Genomic DNA, 9,703 nt, shown 5'->3' with positions numbered 1-9,703 from the left:
CCACTGTTGCAGGTCTGCAGATGCTGCTAGTTGTTGGATGTTACAGGTTCCAACTTCCAAGTATGATTGTGTTGGAGCTGTGTAGGTAGTTATGTAGTTGAGGTACATATTGTTGGAGGTTGTTGGGTGTTGTTATTGCTGGGTGCTGCATCTCTGCATTGTCTGAGAAGCTTCATGGGGTTGTTTCTACAAATGGAAAAACTTCAAGAGTAGCTCAACTGCTGTTAGATGCTGAAGTTGTTCTAATTTTTGGTTGCTGAAGATGTTACAATTGTTGGATGCTGAAGTTGTTGTAATTGTTGGTTGCTGAAGATGTTACAGTTGTTGGATGCTGAAGTTGTTGTTATGTAGTTGAAGGATTTGTTGTTGGATGTTGCAGCTTGCTGCAGGACTGCAGCTCTACAAGGTGTTGAAGGTTGTTGGGTGCTATTGTTGTGGATGTTGCAGCTCTGCAATATTTTGTAGGTTGCAGAGTGTCACGACCCAAAAACTGAGGTCATGATGGCACACATCTCAAAACCCAATCTGATGTGTAACCCTAAAAATAAAACTCATACAAGACTCTCAAAGGGGAAAGTGATGCCACGATTTAAATAAAAAGAAAAAAAAATAAAGAAATTATCCCAAAACCTGGTGTCATAAGTATAAAGAGCATCTAATACAAGGTTTGAATCTGAAGATACAACATAAGTCTCTGAATGATACAAAAGACTGAAAAATAAAGATAGACTAGTGACGATCCGAATTCTAGGACCTCACCACTAATCTGAGAATACACAATCCGCTAGAATATTAACTGCCACGTGGGGTACCCCGACTAGTATCTGCATCAAAAAGGGACACAGAAGTAGGGGTGAGTACAATTCACATGTACTCAGTAGGTTTTAGCTGACTGAGTATAAGGAATTAATCAAACCTATGAAATAAACTAAGGAACGCTTCCACCTGCATACAGAAAAGTCCCACTTCGGCATCGGTGCTGCCAGTTTATATATATATTGGCGCGAGTAAAGTAAACCCATAATAACAGCTCATAATCACAATTAATCAGATAATTCAAGCAGCACAGATATCAATGCAATGCAATGCAATATGATGATGCAATGATGTGGTGGTACGGTGGAATCAAGACTATCGCACAGCCTGTCGTATACACCTGCCGAGCTGTGCTACCAAGCAGGACCCATGGGGGTCTCGCAGACCATATACCTCAATCACAATATCTCATTATCCTTGCCACCTCCTCGTGGTCAAGGGATCACAATGCATCCACTACCCTGCCAGAAAACTGCCTCGGTCAGGGACTCAAGATACAAAGGTTAGGATCACAATGCATCCACTACCCTGCCGGAAAACTGCCTCGGTCAGGGACTCAAGATACAAAGGTTGGGATCAAAATGTATCCACTACCCTGCCGGAAAACTGCCTCGGTCAGGGACTCAAGATACAAAGGTTGGGATCACAATGCATCCACTACCCTGCCGGAAAACTGCCTCGGTCAGGGACTCAAGATACAAAGGTTTAAAGGTGTTTCATTTTCTTTCTCAAAAAGAATTTCCATATTTCTCAACTTCCCATGTTTCATGATATGATGAATGAGGATGAATGCATCAAAACACATATGCATGGAAGTAATAATCAACTCACATGTGGTATAAGGTTCAAAGTTCTCAAAACTTAACCTACACATGATATTCACCCTCAATAAATAGTAACGGGAAGAACACATTTTCATTTAAATATTCACCCTTTTCTCAACAATATTTCAATACTCAAGTATGCTTAAAACCCCCAATTCAATCTCTTAGGCGGCATCACAAGTCAAATAATAATCAAGCCTCTCTCTTAGGCAAATCATAATTCACATGCTCTCAAAGCAAATAAGATAACAAATAAGGCCCCCACACGGGCTATGTAATACAAATAAACCCCGTCATGGCAACACATTAATAAATAAGCCTCCACATGGACATCACAATATATATAACATTCTCAACTCATACTACAACCCCATCCCAAAGTCTATAACATATGAATGACTAATTACCCCATCTCAATCTCAAAGAAAGATAGCCAAACCTACCTCAATTGCCGAAGCCGCACTCGAATACCTCCACCGGACAAGCAACTCTCGAATTCAGCGCCCGGAATGACAACCTACTATCAACAATGAAACATACACGTCACAAGGAGTCCAATGACACCCATATTGATAGGTTTCGGAACCGGGGGTAAAATGGTCCAAAAATTAACTATTTTCGAAAAGGGTCAAATTTGGAAATTTATTGAACAATCCCATTCTATTGGTAATAAGGAACTTATGGTTGAAAAACCCATAAAAATAGAGCTCAAAACGAGTTGGAAATCACAATTTTCCTTAAATTCGGATTAGGGAAGAAACAAAGATTTTTGGGGTTTGAAACTAAAATTTAAGAGTTAAAATCGTCAAAAACTTAATGAAAAAGGAAGGTTTTAGGTCAAAAATCACTTACCCAACACTTTGCCTCAAAAATCTCTTCTCAAATCACCTCAAGGAGTTCAAGAACTCAAACAAATGATGAAAAATATTGAAATGGGAAGAAAGGGGCATTTTCTGCCCCAAAAGTTACTGTTCACGCGTGTTTTGTACAAATTTTCGAAAATCACCCTCAAGGTCATTACATTATCCACCACTAAAAAGGATGTTCGTCCTCGAACATAAGATAAAATAAAGTACCTGGGGTCTCAAAAAGCTGAGGGTACCGAGCCTGCATATCAGACTTTAACTCCCAAGTCGCCTCCTCAGCAGGCCGATGCTGCCACTGCACCTTGACCGAAGCGACCTCCTTGGTCCTGAGTCTACGAAGCCGCCTATCTAGAATAACTGTCGGCTCCTCCTCATAAGTCAAATTCGGACTCAACTCTAGCGCATCATAAGAAATCACATGAGACTCATCCGATATGTACTTGCGAAGCATGGAAACATGAAACACCGGATGGACAGCTGACAATTTAGGGGGTAAGGCCAACTTATACGCCACTCCACCTACTCTCCTCAGGATTTCAAACGGGCCAACAAACCTTGGGCTAAGCTTGCCCTTCTTTCCGAACCTCATCACACCCTTCATGGGCGATATTTTAAGCCACACGCAATCACCCACCATGAACTCTAAGGGACGAACCCTCCTATCAGCATAACTCTTCTGACGACTCTGAGCTGTCAATAGTCGACCCTGAATCAAACGTACCCGCTCCACAGCATCCCTAAGTAAGTCAGTATCCAATGCATCAACCGCAATAGAATCAAACCATCCAATGGGTGATCGACACCTACGACCATACAATGCCTCAAATGGTGCCATTTGAATGCTAGAGTGATAACTGTTATTATAGGCAAACTCTGCTAAGGGCAAGTGTTGGTCCCATCGGGCACCAAAATCAATCGCACAGTCCCTAAGCATATCCTCCAACACCTGAATAGTCCGCTCGGACTGACCATCGGCTTGGGGATGAAATGCTGAACTCATCTCTAGCCGCGTACCCAAACCACGCTGTAATGCCTTCCAAAAGTGAGAGGTGAACACTGAACCCCGATCCGATACAATTGAGATAGGCACCCCATGCAGCCTAACAATCTCACGAAGATAGATCCTAGCTAACTGATCCGCATTGTAGCTAGTCTTCACCGGAAGGAAATGAGCTGATTTGGTCAATCGATCCACAATCACCCAGACAGAGTCATACTTACCCAATGCCATGGGTAATCCAGACACGAAGTCCATAGTGATACGCTCCCATTTTCAATCAGGAATGGGCATCCTTTGCATAGGACCACCCGATTTCTGATGCTCATACTTCACTTGTTGGCAATTTAAACACTTAGCCACAAAATCAATAATGTCTCTCTTCATGCCACACCACTAATAGTGTTGTTTCAAGTCATGAAACATCTTTGCCACTCCCGGGTGAATCGAATACTTGGAACAATGAGCCTCCTCCAATATCATACGTACCCATTCACTAACCTTGGGCACACAAATGCGACCATTAATCCTCAAAACTCCTTCCGAATCAAGAGAGGCTGATTTTGCTTCACCACTTAACACTTTGTCTCGAATGGCCCTCAACTTTTCATCTTCAAACTGGTGTGTACGAATCTGGTCCATCAAAGTAGACCTAGCCTCCACAAAGGCCAAAATACCATGATGTGTAGAAATATCAAGTCGGACCAACTGTCTAGCCAATGACTGAACCTCCAATGCCAAAGGCCTCTCCACAGCCTTAAGAAAGGCCAAACTACCCATGCTAGATGCTTTGCGACTCAGGGCATCCGCTACCACATTAGCTTTTCCCAGATGATAAAGTATGGTAATGTCATAGTCTTTCAATAACTCTAACCACCTACGCTGCCGCATGTTCAGATTCAGCTGAGAAAAGATATACTTAAGGCTACGGTGGTCAGTATAGACCTCGCAATGCACTCCATAGAGATAATGCCTCCACAACTTCAGAACAAACACCACCGCTGCTAACTCTAAGTCGTGGGTAGGATAGTTCTTCTCATGTACCTTCAACTGTCGAGAAGCATAAGCTATAACTCTACCTTTTTGCATCAATACACCACCCAAACCGACTCCCGAAGCATCACAAAACACAATAAATGCCACGCCCTCCTCGGGTAAGGCTAGAATAGGTGCTGAAGTCAATAATTCCTTGAGCTTTTGAAAGCTCGCCTCACACTCATCAGTCCACTGAAATGCCACGGTCTTTTGAGTTAGCCTAGTCAATGGGGGCTGCAATAGAAGAGAATCCTTGAACAAACCGACGATAGTAGCCTGCCAACCCAATAAAACTCCGAATCTCGGTAACCGAAGTAGGCCTAACCCAATCACGAACCGCTGCAACTTTGGCTGGATCAACCGTAATACCATCCTTGGTCACTATATGACCCAAGAATGTCACGGACTCAAGCCAAAACTCACATTTAGAGAATTTTGCATACAACTTCTCCTCTCTCAATCTCTGAAGGACTGTCCTCAGGTGCCTAACATGATCCGCCTCATTCTTAGAATAAACCAAGATGTCATCAATAAACACGATCACAAACGAGTCCAAATAAGGTCGAAATACCCAGTTCATCAACTCCATAAAAGCAGTCGGGGCATTAGTCAACCTGAAGGACATAACCACAAACTCATAATGCCCATAACGAGTCCTGAATGCAGTCTTCGGGATATCAGATTCCCAAACTCTCAACTGATGGTAACCCGACCTCAAATCAATCTTTGAGAACATCGATGCACCTTGAATCTGGTCAAATAAATCATCAATGTGAGGGAGAGGATACTTGTTCTTGATAGTGACTTTGTTCAACTGTCGATAGTCAATACACATCCTCATAGTACCATCTTTCTTCTTCATAAATAAAACCGGTGCACCCCACGGTGATACACTAGGTCTAATAAACCCTTTCTTCAACAAATCTTCCAATTGTTCTTTCAACTCTTTCAATTCTGTCGGAGCCATCCGATAAGAAGAAATAGAGATGGGTTTAGTGTCATGCTCCAAATCAATCACAAAATCGATATCACGGTCAGGAGGAACTCCCGGCAAGTCTGTAGGAAATACATCCATAAACTCTCTCACCACCCTCGTAGTCTCTATATGAGATGACTCCGTGGTGAGATCACGTACATGAGCCAAATAAGACAAACAACCCTTATCCATCAAGCGACGAGTACGAATATAAGATATCACCCCCTTAGGATACGAACTCGGATTACCCTTCCATACTAAGCTAGGTAAATCGGGATAAGCTAAGGTCACGGTCTTTGCATAACAATCTAATATAGCATGATAAGGAGATAACCAGTCCATACCCAATATCACATCAAAATCAAGCATGTCTAGTAAAATCAAGTCTGCACGGGTCTCTCTACCCGAAAATATCACCAAACATCCCTTGTATACCCGATCTACTACTAAAGATTTACCTATTGGGGTAGAAATAGTAATAGGCACAATAAGGGACTCACTCACATAATCAATACCCACATCGAAATAAATCGACACATAAGAATAGGTAGACCCTGGGTCAAATAATACTGACGTAAAATGATGGCAAACCAGAACAATACATGTAATAACCACATCAGAGGCCTCTACCTCAAATTTACCTAGTATAGCATAGCATAATTAATGGTCACCCTTAGCCTGTGAACCATTACAACCACCACCTCGAGTACTCCATGAAGTACCTCAAACAACTAAAACTGGTGTATTGTAGACAACTTGTGACCCTGGCTAAATAGAAGAAGAATCACATATTTGCCCCTTATTCAAACTCACCATCACAAAACAACCTAAGTAAACTACTCCCAACTCATCATAGGAGGACCGACAGGTCTATGAGCAAGAACAGACCTCTATCACTTCTTAGCCATTCCCGCAATTATAAAAAGAAATAAAACATTCCATGTGCCTTCAAGATACCCAATTTTGACACTTGGTCAAAAAGATATAAGCCTTCTCAACAGTGATAACCTCAAACTTGGGAGACAATACCCTGACGAATCTCTCCAAATCTCTTTTGCTCCTAAGTAAACATAGCAACGCTAGAAGACATAGGTGGAACCACAGATCTCAAAGGAATCCAAAGTGGGCTAATTAGATATCTAAAATTTGAAATCTAACTATCAAAGTCTAACCAACCATCTTCCATACTTTTTTTTTGTTGCTCCACATCTTCATACTCATAATCAGGCTCGAATAGGCATCACTAAATCATCCTTAAGCAAGAGCCGATATTTCGAACCCGACAGTTACTTTTAATACGGAAGGAATAGATCAGAGGTAAATAACACTTGATATGAATAAATTGCACGAAGGGAGTAAAAAGAAAGAAATTCTCCTATTAAGTATCTTGTAGCCTCTCGAAGATAAGTATGGACGTCTACGTACCGATCCGCAAGACTCTACTAGACACCCTGCTCTTTAACTTATAAGACCGGTGAACCTAGTGCTCTGATACCAATTGTCACGACCCAAAAACTGAGGTCATGATGGCACACATCTCAAAACCCAATCTGATGTGTAACCCTAAAAATAAAACTCATACAAGACTCCCAAAGGGGAAAGTGATGCCACGATTTAAATAAAAAGAAAAAAAAATAAAGAAATTATCCCAAAACCTGGTGTCATAAGTATAAAGAGCATCTAATACAAGGTTCGAATCTGAAGATACAACATAAGTCTCTGAATGATACAAAAGACTGAAAAATAAAGATAGACTAGTGACGATCCGAATTCTAGGACCTCACCACTAATCTGAGAATACACAATCCGCTAGAATATTAACTGCCACGTGGGGTACCCCGACTAGTATCTGCATCAAAAAGGGACACAGAAGTAGGGGTGAGTACAATTCACATGTACTCAGTAGGTTTTAGCTGACTAAGTATAAGGAATTAATCAAACCTATGAAATAAACTAAGGAACGCTTCCACCTGCATACAGAAAAGTTCCACTTCGGCATCGGTGCTGCCAGTTTATATATATATTGGCGCGAGTAAAGTAAACCCATAATAACAGCTCATAATCACAATTAATCAGATAATTCAAGCAGCACAGATATCAATGCAATGCAATGCAATATGATGATGCAATGATGTGGTGGTACGGTGGAATCAAGACTATCGCACAGCCTGTCGTATACACCTGCCGAGCTGTGCTACCAAGCAGGACCCATGGGGGTCTCGCAGACCATATACCTCAATCACAATATCTCATTATCCTTGCCACCTCCTCGTGGTCAAGGGATCACAATGCATCCACTACCCTGCCGGAAAACTGCCTCGGTCAGGGACTCAAGATACAAAGGTTAGGATCACAATGCATCCACTACCCTGCCGGAAAACTGCCTCGGTCAGGGACTCAAGATACAAAGGTTGGGATCAAAATGTATCCACTACCCTGCCGGAAAACTGCCTCAGTCAGGGACTCAAGATACAAAGGTTGGGATCACAATGCATCCACTACCCTGCCGGAAAACTGCCTCGGTCAGGGACTCAAGATACAAAGGTTTAAAGGTGTTTCATTTTCTTTCTCAAAAAGAATTTCCATATTTCTCAACTTCCCATGTTTCATGATATGATGAATGAGGATGAATGCATCAAAACACATATGCATGGAAGTAATAATCAACTCACATGTGGTATAAGGTTCAAAGTTCTCAAAACTTAACCTACACATGATATTCACCCTCAATAAATAGTAACGGGAAGAACACATTTTCATTTAAATATTCACCCTTTTCTCAACAATATTTCAATACTCAAGTATGCTTAAAACCCCCAATTCAATCTCTTATGCGGCATCACAAGTCAAATAATAATCAAGCCTCTCTCTTAGGCAAATCATAATTCACATGCTCTCAAAGCAAATAAGATAACAAATAAGGCCCCCACACGGGCTATGTAATACAAATAAACCCCGTCACGGCAACACATTAATAAATAAGCCTCCACACGGACATCACAATATATATAACATTCTCAACTCATACTACAACCCCATCCCAAAGTCTATAACATATGAATGACTAATTACCCCATCTCAATCTCAAAGAAAGATAGCCAAACCTACCTCAATTGCCGAAGCCGCACTCGAATACCTCCACCGGACAAGCAACTCTCGAATTCAGCACCCGGAATGACAACCTACTATCAACAATGAAACATACACGTCACAAGGAGTCCAATGACACCCATATTGATAGGTTTCGGAACCGGGGGTAAAATGGTCCAAAAATTAACTATTTTCGAAAAGGGTCAAATCTGGAAATTTATTGAACAATCCCATTCTATTGGTAATAAGGAACTCATGGTTGAAAAACCCATAAAAATAGAGCTCAAAACGAGTTGGAAATCACAATTTTCCTTAAATTCGGATTAGGGAAGAAACAAAGATTTTTGGGGTTTGAAACTAAAATTTAAGAGTTAAAATCGTCAAAAACTTAATGAAAAAGGAAGGTTTTAGGTCAAAAATCACTTACCCAACACTTTGCCTCAAAAATCTCTTCTCAAATCACCTCAAGGAGTTCAAGAACTCAAACAAATGATGAAAAATATTGAAATGGGAAGAAAGGGGCATTTTTTGCCCAAAAAGTTACTGTTCACGCGTGTTACTGTTCACGCGTGTTTTGTACAAATTTTCGAAAATCACCCTCAAGGTCATTACACAGAGAGCTGTTGCAAGGTGTTTGCACCATGTAGTGCTCCCTTTGGATATGGAAGAACTCCATGAATTGGATCAACTGCTGCAGCACTACAAGTCTGCAATGTCCATTGGAAATCTTGAAATTTGTTGATGGTGTTGGTCAGCTTGTTCAGCAGCTCTTGGATGAACCAAGCTATAATTCTTAGATTCTTCAAGTTGTTTGAAGTTTGGTGGTGATGGAGAACACCATGGGGGGTCATATTGCAGCTTCTTGGAAACTGCAGGTCTTGGATGTACTTGCCCAAAATAAGCAAACAAGGAGAGAACTCCAAATGTAAAGTGTTGCAGGTCTTCAATGTCAGCAGCACAGCACCACAACACTCTAAATTATTCAGCTGTGCTGCTGCTGTTAAAGTTTTTCAGTTGAACTTTAAGTTATGGGCATAAGTTGTTTGACTTGTTGCTATATTTATTGGCTGAGCTGCTATACCTTTATGTTTTTAGATAT

Source organism: Solanum dulcamara, chromosome 12 (assembly GCF_947179165.1).
Source record: "Solanum dulcamara chromosome 12, daSolDulc1.2, whole genome shotgun sequence".
NCBI classification, from domain to species: Eukaryota; Viridiplantae; Streptophyta; class Magnoliopsida; order Solanales; family Solanaceae; genus Solanum; species Solanum dulcamara.
The sequence above is the reverse complement of the archived record's forward strand: the minus strand, read 5'-3'. Positions refer to the sequence as shown.